General features: G+C 36.1%; 1 long non-coding RNA gene across 1 annotated transcript in view; it reads right to left on the reverse strand.

The window, feature by feature from the left end:
• LOC106994325 (uncharacterized) overlaps window positions 1-13,794 on the reverse strand; it is an 85,209-nt gene that overhangs the window by 24,145 nt on the left and 47,270 nt on the right. The gene's annotated exons all lie outside the window — the stretch shown is intronic.

The raw sequence follows: 13,794 nt of genomic DNA on the forward strand, positions 1-13,794 counted from the left end.
TGCTATTTGTTCGCATAGGTGTGTAAGCATTTATTAAATAGTGCTTTCCTACTGTATTTTTACTGCCTCAGCACTCTGGTGAAGTAAGCCTTATAATTACTTTATGAAGGTAGGCATTATTATCCTGCCATTTTTATTTAATTTTTTGAAAGAGAGAGATCAAGGAGGATAGGAGAATCTAGATGGTGATTTATTTACCAAGGTTACACACAGTGGGAACATGCTAGAGGCGGATTTTGTCCAAGGTCTTTTAATTCCTGTCCACTTTCCATTCCTGTGCATCCTGGAGAGTAATAAGAGAATTTGTATCTAATTTTTTTTCTTTGAGCTGTTTCCTTATCTACACTACCCTTTTATACAACACAGCATGTCGAGCTTCTGATTTTATTTGAAAAACACATGATTTTTGTACTTGTAGAGCAGAAATTTCAGTGTTACAAAATCTAACAATTTTGTCTCTAGGTTTGTGTCATTTGCACAATAAAGACAATGAGAAAAAATTAAAATCAATAAAACAACACTTATCTTTATGATCACCTCCAATATTTTATAAAATCAAGATTTTTGTTTTGGGATGAATTTATCTGATTCCATTGTTTTGTTACGCATGTTGCACAGCTATTAAAACTCAAATTCAGAGTTCCTCTGTTAAAGTTTGCTACTATGTTTACTAGTGTTTGAATGCTATCTCAAGCAATTCCTGAGGAACTGCTCTGTCCTCAGAAAATTATCTTGGAGCATAGAATTACAGCTTGTCTTCCTGTACATGCATTTTACACAGTAGGTGGCCAGGAAATATTTTTAGAATGCATTAACAACTGAATCATTAGTGACATGAGGCACTCTGATTTGGGGAGAGGCTCAGAGCATCCTGTACCTCACAATTATACCTCAGACAGAAGATATTTTCTCTGCCCTTTGTGACAACTTATGCAATTTTTGTGTTAGGCAATGTGAGATACAGTCCTGCTACTACACATTCAGATATACGTGGGTGATTCTCCTTTTTACGTTAATTTGAGCTTTGTAACTTTTTGATGTTTCCAGTTAATTTTTTATTATGAAGAGTACACACAGCCTTATGGAAGACAATAGCTAGTAGATATAACCAAAGCCAAATTAAACTTCTGCTGGTCTATTTCAGAAAATAATGTTATCTTGGATTTCCTCTGATAGGTGGAAGACAATTATTATTCTTTGTCCATCTTTCTTGCCCCATGTTTGTAGTTGAATGTAAGACAATTAAGGCATATATATTTATAGCAAAGAGTGCATGATTAAACATTTTCTGCATAATTTAGAAATTTCTTATATTTCCAACATTTTGTTTTTCTCTAATTTCAGTCTTTCCATCTCAACAGGAAAGTGATGGCCAATTTGAAGAGTTGTAAAGATAGTATTTACAAAGCTATCTGGGAAGTAAAAGTGGAGCTAATGTATGAAACCAAAAATGCTCTTAGCGTACAATCCAGCAATCATATACTCTTGGGCATTTATCCCAGAAAAATAAAAACATACAAGCATGAAGAACCCTGTACATGAATGTTCACAGAAGCTGCATTCCTAGAAAACAGACCAAGGTGGAGAATAGACGTGGGAACAGAGAGCCAGGGGCAAATAGAGAAATCTATCCATTTCTGCCATATGCAAATACTTTCTTCTTGCATTTCTCAGAGCAAAATTTTTCTTATAACAGTAGTATTTATTTTTCTGAAATTTTCACATTTTTTTCAGTTGTCTGTGTAGGCTTCTGCCTAATTGGTCCTATGGACAGTATTATTTTATTTGTTGTAAAGGTGTATTTGTAGTTTTTGATCAGTAAACAAACACTATGTAAACTGGATATATTTTATTTCTTAAATTTAATTAAAATCATGGTACTGTGCTAAGCCCTGCTAGAGATACAATTAGCAATAGAGAGAGGGAGATTTCTCTGACCTCAAAGTTATTCTTAGTCCTGTGCAGGAGATAAAAATGCTTACAAAAAGACACCAGTGCACCAGTGCATGGTACAAAGTGAAAGGAAGGCAGTGCTGTGTCTTTAACCAGATGTAAAATTCCAGGTTGAAATACTGACCTGATGATGCACGTAGCTTTAAAATTCCATCAGAGTTGAGCAAATGTTGGAAAGGGATGGTGAAATGAGAGCTGTGATACTTCTGCATCTCATTCCAGGAATGTAGTTAATGGAGTCCTGAGATGGCTTTGCATTTCTGATGCAAGTTAGGTTTTCTTCCACTTTCCATCATTTTCCTTCAGAAATGCAAGATGGTATTTTTGCAGTCACCTATTTCCCTCTTGCTTTCTCATGTTGCAACTCTCTGGACTACATCAATCTTTCAGCCTTAATTCCTGACCAAATCTTCTACTCTTTCCCTGCCATATCATAGCATTTGAAGAGAAACAAACTTACAATTTGAGTATTGTTTTTAACAAAGTAGAAAAGATTATGTTTATCATCTATCAATTTTGAAATGCAGGTTACATAGGACATCAATGTTACATGAAAACACACTTTTTCATTTAAATTACATTTTTTTTTTTTTTTTTTTTTGGTACAGAAGGGAAGATCCAACTGAGATTGTTCTGAATAAAATAAATATACTATAACCAACTTTGCAGTATTTCCATCTGTGAAAATGAAAATAGATCTGCATAGCCTTTGAAATATTTTAGTTTTTTTTCTTCAAAACTGTTTTTTCCTTGCATTTGATTGCCACCAGCAAATATAAAAAGTGATAACTTTTTCTAAAATCTGGAACTAAACAACTCTTATTAAGTAGCAAGAATCTCACAGTCATTGTTCTTTGTATTCACTCTGCACAATGACTTTTAATTTGCCTGGCTGTTATGATAAAATAAAAGAAAAATCTGACTTATAAGTGACATAATTTACTCAACTTTACAAAAATTGTTTCATTTAAATATTTTATCAAACAAAGACGTCCAAAACAGTTCAAATTGTACTTATCTTCAAAACAGATTTGCACTGAAATCTAATCTTTAAAAAAATCCTGTCTAAACAGTACATATATTTTGAGTCTATTCATCTTTAACAAAAGACAGTGAATTTTTTATCACCTTATCTCCAAAGAACACCACCACTACTCTGCATTATAAAAGCATGTTTATCTTGAATATTTGTATATATTTCATCTCATTTTATCCTAACTCAGTGGTAGTAGAAATCTGTCTTGCAGATGAAGAATTAAGACAAATGATTTTGTCTGAAGTGACATCTGTACAAGGAGCTATGCACGAACCTAAAACCCTAACATGTAGCCCAGCTCTCTCACAGTGGCCACACTGCTGAAGTAGCCAACATACCATGTGCAGTAGAGAGTTGAAAGCTTTTGTCTCCCTTCTGTAATTCCAGCAGCTGGTGGTCACTGCTGTTCTGAGCATGGTTGCTTCGGGGATGCTTTAAAATTAGAAACTCAAGAAGAAACTAGAAAGGGGTTTGGCTTATTTATTTTCTGGAGAAGGAGGAAATGGAGAGGATTCCTCCTAGTGGTATGCTAAATGTTTCACTACCAGAAGTCAAACTTTTTATTACAAAATGACAATTTTCTAAAGGAAATGAATAACTCTTTTCATTCTGCATATTGACAAAAGCTCATGGGGGGGAAAGATAACTCAGGCAAGTGTTAGTGTGCTTCAGATGCTGGATACATTAGGGCAAATATATAGAGAAGAGAAACGCAAGTGAGAGACAGAAAGCTAGTGGCCAATGAGGAGGCCCCAGGGATGGGCTTAAAGAAAATGGGGAACTTACAAAGATTTGCCACAAAGGCTCGAAAATACTTATAGAGATCCTCCTTAGAGATGAAGTCATCGCAGCAGAAGTCTGCAAGCTCTCTGAAACCCAATGGGAGCAGCAGCAAAAAGGGTGAGGCTGAGACAAGACCTGTTTGTTATTAACTTGGAAACTTGGAAATGAGGAAGAATAGGAAGATTTACTGCCAAAGATCACTATCTGCAAACTCATCCACTAAAATGTTTAATGAATTCTTCTGTAACGGTCCATTGTACTCAATTGTTCCCTTTTTGTTACAAATCCCAAAGAAGTAGCCTCAGTCTGCTATCCTTTGAGAAACTGCTGATTCTTGGTGGCCTCTGAAATGAAGAAGCCACAGACATATTTCAAAGAAGGGAAGCAGAAAGTAACATCAAGGCCAGTGTTTTTAGAACTGGATGACTGTGGGGATAACTTGGTTGCAAACTCCAGGCTCCTTTATCTCTTTAGTCTCACACTAGGAAGAAAAACCTGTTCTCCCTGACTGCATTCCTTTTCAGAAATTTCCCTGTCTCATACCCAGATGGTGCCCTTTGAACTTAAAAGCTAAAGAACTTTGTTCCCCACTGTAAATCGTCCCCACGGCCATGTTGCTTTTCCATTTAGCTGCCAAGCCGGGGAGAATTGGCTGTTCCACCGGACAATTAGCACTTTGAAATATTATACCACCACATATGTAACAGGTTAGCACAGTGCCTGGACCTAGAGAGCACTCTGCAAATGTTAGTGCTTCCTTCCCTGTGGGCACGGGAGTAAGCAAGGTCTACTTACCCTCCTACCACTGACACACAGGAAAAGGAAAGTAGGAAAGTTGATGTTTGGTGTCCTACAAGGGAATAGATACATAAGTAAAAAATATATAAAAAAAAGATGTTACTGGACCCTTATTTTAAAACTTACTTTTAGATGTATAGATCATTAAGCAAAATCTGAAAAAATCAGAGAGAAAAATAAACAACAAGAAATGAAATATTAATGTTGAAATGCCTGAGGGCGATCACCTTTATCTCTGGTTGGTAAAACAATCCCCACTCTAAAAGCTCACAGCCCACAGCATTACGGAAAAACCAAAGACCTATAAGTGGACTGTCTCTATTAATAATAAGTGATGGTTTTAAGTTTTTTCCTAGCACTTTAGTACAACCCAAAATGTTATCACCTAGAAGGAAGAAGCAATAGCAGGACTGTTATTTATACAATCTGTGAAAATAAGCACTAACCCACTCCTCTAGTCCCTGAATAAAATCAGACATATGGTGGATATTAAAAATCGAATAGAGTCTATCACAATTTCCTAAATTTTTGTCTTTTCATGAAAACTCTCACTTAAAGGGCATTTCTCTGTTTCAGTCTTCCTTTAGGAGATAAATTCTCTAAAATACTATTCACCCTTTCAAAAATCCTTAAACCCAGAAGAACATGGCTCCTAAAAGTATTCAAATTAACTTAGGAGTAATAGGGCAATTTAGCCAGCCAAGAAGTAAGTGGAGACCTTCTAGCTATTCCAATAATTCTTTTCTAACCAGAAAAGGGAATAACCTATAGCTTTGCCCTGAGTTAATAAATCAAGACACATTAAAGCCAATGATTAAGTGAGACATCCATAATCTAGATTGCTAAACAGAAACAAACAAACAAACATAGAATTTAGTTGAGCTTTCCAAGTTTGATTAAAAGTATACTAAATTAGGAATCAGAAGATGAGTATGAGTCTTAGATCTGTGAACTTGAAGTGTGTCTTTCTGTTTTTCAATTTTCTCATTGGTAACATAAGATAATAGAAATTATGAGCTTCTGTGTTTATGTAAGAATTTTGTTACTCCTATTGGATATACATTATTATTCCATCAGATAGCATTCATTTAACAAATATATTTTCAGTGCTCATTCCCCCCAAAAAGATTTTATTCCATTTGAAAGCTTATCATTACACATATACAAAATCTGTGGTGTTTTTGGAAGGAATAAGAAGGGTTAAGTCTCAGGTATTACAAAGCCCCCTTTATTCCTCTGACCTTGCAACCTTTAGTTCCGGAAGCAATGCCTAGCCTCTCCTCAAAGACTGCTTGATCTCACTTGGGGAAGGGGAAAAGATGCTTCTAAATTTAGTCTAAGTGGATTTAACATATGGCATGATACCTTCCTGGGTCAAGAGGTCCCAGGGTTTCTGGAAAACTGGAAAACAGATTTTACTGGGTAGTGGAAATTGGAGAGCGTAGACCATTCAGCTACTTGAAGAAAAACAGTGACTGGAGGATTTATTTTTCCAAGCTAAATTTCTAAAAGAAAGCTATGCCCTGATGCTAAATGGCATCTTGATTTAGGCTTTTGAGATATTTCCCTGATGGCTGTAAGATATATTAAATTATTTGGCATCTGGTCCATGCGGACTCTGCTCCAATGGAGTTAAGTCAGGCTTCGACCTGCCAAATTATCCTTATTGGATTTGAGGATAAAAATAAATAGAAACATAAGGAGGGTTAGAATAGAGGTTTTCTTTTAAAAAGCCAAATGGTCAAAATCTATAAAAAGGCAAAAGAGGAAATAATAAGGAAAAAATAGTAAAATCTAATAAGACTTTTAAATTAGTAACAATTTTTAATGAAGAATGTGATTCAAATCTGAACATTTTCTTACTAATAAAGTCATCCCATCACTTTTAAGCGAGCATGGCTGGCACTGTATTAGCAAAAGACAGTGATGTGTATTTCTGTGAACCATAAATAGCCATGAATGAGAAACAGCTATGATCTTCCACATTTCCTTATTGCTTAAGTAAGCTATAAAGATTCAAAAGACACAGAATCTGCTTTTATGTCTGTCGTGGGATATCCATAATTACTAACTTTCCTATAGAAGTTTTTTTTAATTTTTGTTTTCCCTACTTGCACCAAAGGCATAAAAGGAGGCCAGGAAACTAACAATTAAAGACAGAGATGGAATGGTGTAAAATCCAAAAAGAAGGTGTATATTTGGGTCTGTGCATTGAAAACGGCTGCAGTGGCTGCCGTTCTAAACTATGTGAATAGTGCCATCTAATGCATTACTTAAAATCAGCAAGTATTTTGGGAACTTAACACTGAGAAACAAGAGAAACTGAAAATAACCACCTAATCAGAACTGCCATTATCAGGATTTTACTTCAAATTAAATTGAATGAAGTATTTAAATGAATCATGGTTCTTGTGTCTTTTTTTTTTTTTTTTTTTTTAGCACACCAACTGAATTTATTTACGGAATACCTGCCACATTATCTTTTCTCATTTTTAAATAATAGATTTTTTTTTACCAGTACTGTGTAGGAAATAGTATTTAAATTCAGAAATTTGCTAATTTGGGATTATTTTGTAGCTTGGAGAAAATAAGTAATCAAAGTCTAGACCTAGAAAATATCCAACAATTTGTCTCTATTCAACATTGGATGTAATTAAAATGTCAGATGTTCTGTTAGAAGCTATCAATCCTGTATTCACCATGGCCATTTTCATTGCTCCAAGACTAGAAAAATTTTGAAAACCTGTTTATAATGAATGAGGTAGAAGAAGCATATCTCACACATACACACACAGAGACACACATACACAATAACAAGACTATCATAACTTCTTCTAGTCTTCATATAAGGAATATTTGGGAAAGAAATGGTTAAAAATGTATGAACCATTTCTTATATTGGGATTTTGTTAAATGGCTTTACTAAAGCTTCAAATGAGTCTGGCACAAACATTTATATAAAATCTCTAAGCAAGTTGAAGTAGTCCTGTATTCTTTTGGTTTCACTGCCAGGAAATAGCTGATGGTTATCTTGCTGTAACAATTCCCACCCCGGAGAAACTAAAAATTCTATTTATGAATAAAAGAGAGATGGTGCAGTAAATTTGATAAGTTTGGAGAAAGAATACTGCTCCAAACTTCCCCAGCTTTTGAGATCAATGCTTCATGTTAGCTGAAGATACGTGAAGGTCAAGGATCTAGAGGCAGTCGTCTACATTGACAGTGATAAATATTTAGAAAATGCGGATATTCCTACATTCATTAGTTCACTCAGTTTGCTGAGCTGAGAGCTGTGAGAGATGCAGAGATCAATGAGATGGTGTTTCTATGTTTCAAAACTTTCACAGCAGTAGGAGAAAGAAGATATCTTCACAAAAACAACACATATAACAGAGTTTGAAAAGGGTGTAGAGCTTAGCAGAATAGGTGTCCAATAATTATTTTTTGAATATTTGAATGTGTAGATAATTGTTTGGATGAATGAATACATGAATATACGATGGAGTGCCATAAGAGAGGTCATGGGGGTTCAGAGAAAAGACAAATTACTTCTTATTTTGGTGAGATGAGAAGTGGAAAATGGATACAGGAGATTAAGATAAAATATAAGGCAGAGTTAGTGTTTGTGCAACATTGAATGATTGTTAATACTAGCTCAGGTGGGGATGAGAGTAAGGAAGGTCAGTGTAGACAGAAGAAATAAGAAAGGCTTAGAGACAGGAATTTATTTGAAATAATTTTATTTCTGTTTGCCTGAGTGACAGATGATATTTTTAAAAGAGGAAAACCACAACTACACACCATTTACAAAAATTAAAATAGATAAATGACCAAAATACAAAAGCTAACAGCTATAAAACACGTAGAAAAAAATGTACAAGCAAATCTTCACATTGGATTTGGTAATGAATTCTTAGATATGACAACATAAGCATGAACAACAAAATTTTAAAAACAGCTAAACTGGACTACAGCAAAATTAACGATTTTTGTGCATTAAAGGACATTAATAAGAAAGTGAAAAGAACCTACAGAAGGCAGGGAAATATTTGTAAATAATATATCTGACAAAAGTCTGGTGTGCAGAATATACAAATCGCTTAGAGCTCAATAACAAAAAATAAATAAATAAAAAATAAAAACAGCCCAAATTTAAAAGGGGAAAGGAGTTAAATAAATATCTCTTCAAAGTACATGAAAAGACATTCAAGATCATTAGCCATTAACGAAATGCAAATTAAAACCACAATGACATGCCACTTCATACTCACTAAAATGGCTATAAAAATAAATATATTGGCAAGAATGTGGAGAAATTGGCACCCTTGTACATTGCTGGAGGGAATGTAAAACCTTTCAGTTGTTATTTAAAAAGTAGCTTGGTGGTTTCTCAAAAAAGTAAACATAGAATTGCCATATGACCCAGCAATCCCAATCCTACTTATATATGCAAAAGATACAAAACAAGGTACTCAAATACATGTACATGCATGTTCATACCAGCTCTATTCACAATAGCCAAAAAGTGGAAATGACCTAAATGTCGATTAATGGATGAATGGTTAAACAAAATGTGGCATATCTATGTAGTGGAATATTGCTTGGCCATAAAAAGAAATGAAGTTACTGATAAATCAATAAAACTGGAAACATTGTGCCCTGCATCAAAAAGTCAGACAAAGGTCAGTAATTTGACCTGCATAATGAATTATACAGTCAAAACTGTATAATTTCATCTATACGAAATATCTGGAATAGAAAAATCCATAGAGACAGAAAGGATATTGGCAATAGTGGCTGGGGAGGAGTAAATGGGAAGTGATAGAGTTTGGATGTCTGTCCCCTCCATACCTCATGTTGAAATGTAATCCACAGTGTTGGACATGGGGCCTGATGGGAGGTGTTTCGGTCATGGGGGCATATCCCTCACGAATGCCTTAGCACCATCCCGGTGGTGATGAGTGAGTTCTCGCTGTGAGTTCATGGGACATCTGGTTATTTAAAAGAGTCTGGCCGGGCGCGGTGGCTCATGCCTGTAATCCCAGCACTTTGGGAGGCCGGTACGGGCGGATCATGAGGTCAGGAGATCAAGACCATCCTGGCTAACACGGTGAAACCCCGTCTCTACTAAAATACAAAAAAAAATTAGCCGCGCGTGGTGGTGGGCGCCTATAGTCCCAGCTACTCGGGAGGCTGAGGCAGGAGAATGGCGTGAACCTAGGTGGCAGAGCTTGCAGTGAGCCGAGATCGCGCCACTGCACTCCAGCCTGGGCGACAGAGGGAGACTCCCTCTCAAAAAAAAAAAAAAAAAAAAAGAGTCTGGGATCTCCCGCTTCTCTCTCTTGCTCCTGCTCTCAACATGTAATGTGCCTGATCCCCCTTCACCTTCCACCATGAGTGAAAGCCTCCTGAGGCCTCACCAGAAGGAGATGCTGGCACCATGCTTCTTACACAGCTTGCAGAACCATGAGCCAATTGAACCTCTTTTCCTTATAAATCACCCAGCCTCAGGTACTTCTTCATAGCAAAGCAAAACCAGACTAACACAGGGAGTAACTGCTCAGTAAGCATGGGTTTCCTTTGGGGTGATGAAAATGTTTTGCAACTAGAGCAAGGTGGTTGAACAACATGTGACTGTACCAAATGCCACCGAATTGTTAACTTTAAGCTGGTAAGTTTTATGTTATGTGAATTTCATCTTGATTAAAAAAATAAAGAAGAGGGGAAAATTTAAAATGGAGGGTAAGTTGGATAACTTTTTATTCACTGCCAATAAGACAAACATCCAAGGGAGAGTCACTCACCATAGGTTGCTGGTTAAAAGAATGACATGATCACCTCTATGCTGGGGGAAGTGTGAAGCAGCTGCAATGTGTGGCAGAGATTGGATGAAGTGACAGGGAGTGAAGCTACCTTTTCACAATTTAAAAACTAGTTCTGCAGAGGTCTGTAAAGGCCCAAACTATGCTGGTGGCTGCAACAGGCATGGAAAGGCTAGACTGAATGTCAGAAGTTAAGAAAGTTGTATGACATACTCAAACCAATCCATCTAATCTATCTACAGTGGGGGTATAATTTGCAGAGAATGATTCCAGTTATATTTTTTCATATACTTGAATAATATTGCCTAAATTGACAGAAAAATGCAAGTGGAATGGCTCTCACTGGAAAGCTGTGTAGAGGGTTATTCCATTCACTCATGTGCGTGAGGCATATGATAGAGCAATCACAATTGTTATCATATTTTATTATGTACCTCTGAAAGTTTCCATCATTATACTCAATTTCTTCTCTCAAGGTGAAGAACAAAGGTACTCTCTTAGCAAATATTTGTTGAGTATACACAATGTGCATAATGATAGACAGAGTTCAAAGAGGGGGAAAAGTTGGGCTTACAGTCTAGTGGAAGGTAAGTCAACAGGAAATAATAATGTAATTGAAGGGGAAGGATGAGGATAAGTTCAGTAAACACCAGATATAGGAAAAGATACCTGAACCATCTGGGATATGAGCAAAGGCAGGTGGTGGTGGCAGGACAATGGCAGTGGGAAATTGGTTTGGGCTCTGGGAAGTCTTCTGCAGAGGAAGTCACAGCTGAGACCTAGAGGACAAGACCTATTAAACAGAGTAGGGCAGGGTTGGGAGCAGAGGAACCTCCGTGATTTCTGTTCAGGTACCTGAGTTAGCAAGAGAAGTGTTTCTATAGCAGGAGCCTGCTACCAACAGAGAAAGAAACAAGTGTCTTTACCTAAAAACTGGCAGGCAGGTTTTATCCTGCAGGTGGCAGAACTTATGTCAGTTAGAAAAGACAGTATGCCATTTGGGGGCCTTATAGCTGCCTGGACTTGGGCTGTCATCAAAGGTAACTAGACTGGGTGCCTGATGCTGGGGAGCCCTCCCCTGTAACTGTCCCAGAAAAGCTACTCCTGATTTACACTTGACTCACATTCACGTCACAAACTCTTTACTGCTAATTACACAAGGATTTTTATATGGTTCCTTTCAATGGTTCTATCTAATTGAGTTTCTATCTTTTCACTATATTGGATTGCTTTTAATGTTTACATTAATAATGTTTTTGCATATTTATTTTTTCCTCTTATATTTTACTTTTAAATGAGGACTAGGAAGCAGAATTATGTTGAATATGATGAACAGCTTTCAGTCCACACAAATTAATCATTTCCTGCCTAAAGGTTGTTTTTTTCTCCACCAAGTCCCCACGCAGCATAGTAATCCTATTAGAAAAAATAATGTTATTTTGAAAAATATCTAAATGCCTTCTTTTAGAAAGAGACTCAAATAACTCTTTATTTCTAGGGAAGACTTTATGCCAAGTCTCTGATAACTTTTCCAGTCAGTTTCCAACGAACTCTCCATTTCACTGTGGGCTATGAAACTGGCTTTTCTAGTTTTAACTAAATATTTCCTTCCCTACTTATGTATCAGTTGGTGGAAATCACCATATCCTAGTTATGCTCTACATGTGGGTTATGGATGATTTGTTTGCTATTATTTTGAAATGTATGGCTTTTCAGAGAAGTTGTAGGAAGATTCAGATTCAGGTGGCCACCAATAGCCTATAAGAACCTACATATTCTTAAAAATATGACACAACTTGTATTCTAAGTTCTAAAACTGAACTGAGTAGGGAATCTTTGAAGAATTAGGAATTTCTTTACAAATATTTTCAAGTATAAAAACATTACACCAAAATATTTATTTCAAAACTACTGTAAGTTCTATGTTGATGGTGATGGTGGCTACATATCAATACTGTAGCATAGATTTTTAAGATTATTGACCAGTTGCTGTAATGCGTTAACTTAGAAATAAGCAGCCATTTTTACTTTTTGAGTAGAAATTTTATTTTTTGTAGGTACCTCCTAAAGGTGAGAACTTACCCCAACCATGATAAAAATGGAAGAAAATATATTTCTGATGCTTTGAAAAGTAACTCTCACCAACTGTGTTTTTCTCAATACCTTTGCTTTCCCTAGCCCATCCTCTTCTTCATTCTCTTTCTGTCTTAGTTCTGTAAAAGACGCTTAACTTCTTCCCTCTCAACCATTATATCTCTCTCTTACAGATATTAGAAATCCTAGTTGGGGAACGGTTCATTCCCATGGAGTGTAATCTTTTTTTTTTTTTTTTTTAGATTTGAAAGTTGTTCTCAGTCATAAAATGATTAATAAGGCTGGCTATATTAAGAATTTATGGCTATAATCAAATTTTATATATTTGGAATCACAAACATAAATGCAAAATAGCAGACAGTGACTTCTTTACCTATCATCTGTAAGGAAATCATTTCCATTACACAAACATTCTCACTAAAAAAAATTTACATTCTGAATAATTACTTAGTTACATTTCTGTTAGATGTTTGGATATTCTTCTAATATTTTCTGCTTTTGACTAATGCTGTTGGGGGGGAAATAACTTGATTCTTCTCATCTCATTTTAGACAGTGCTAAATAGAGTTCATGCCACTTGGCTATAGGCTTAAAAGCGATACTTACAAAGAACAATAGACCTTGTCACATTTCAGCATTACAAAAGGTAGGGAGGAAAATAAGGGAAGGTTCAATTCTTCCTGCTTTTTTTTTATTCATCAGGCTGATTCTTTCTTTATGATAACTGCTCTTTTCGCTCATTTTTTGCTTCCCCAGTTGGTCAATTCTTTCCCCAAAATTCTGTCTATGTAGTAACAATTACAACCCAAATGCTTTCAGCCCACCATCATCTTCCCGCAGGATTCTCCTACCTCTGGTCTTTTTGGGAGAAAGAGAAACTATTTCTTTTTCCTACTGAGTCATTTCTATTCTGCACCTCTTTCCTAACCCCATCAGAGACTTCTACCCCTTGACTGGCAGTCACCTCCACCCATTCACACCCCCAAAAACAATTAAATCAAGGTTAGGTATAACATTTTTTACTGGAGAATTGAAAAAAACACTTAAACTATTAAACATCCTATCCTCAAAATTCTTTTCACCATCCCCATCGCGAGAGGCTGTTTTCTGAGTATCCCCTCTACTTGGGCAGACTTCTGCCTTATTGCAAAGCCTCATCTGTCCTTTTCACTTCCAGGCAGCTCCCCACTGTCTACTTTCTTTTTATTTTGTTTAAAGCCAATTTACCAATCTTCTGTTTTGCTGTCTCCTTCTAAATCCTATACACATTTACTCCCAAGGTCAGACTGTTAACGTATTTTCTTAAAC

The sequence above is a fragment of the Macaca mulatta genome, chromosome 17, assembly GCF_049350105.2.
Source record: "Macaca mulatta isolate MMU2019108-1 chromosome 17, T2T-MMU8v2.0, whole genome shotgun sequence".
NCBI lineage: Eukaryota > Metazoa > Chordata > Mammalia > Primates > Cercopithecidae > Macaca > Macaca mulatta.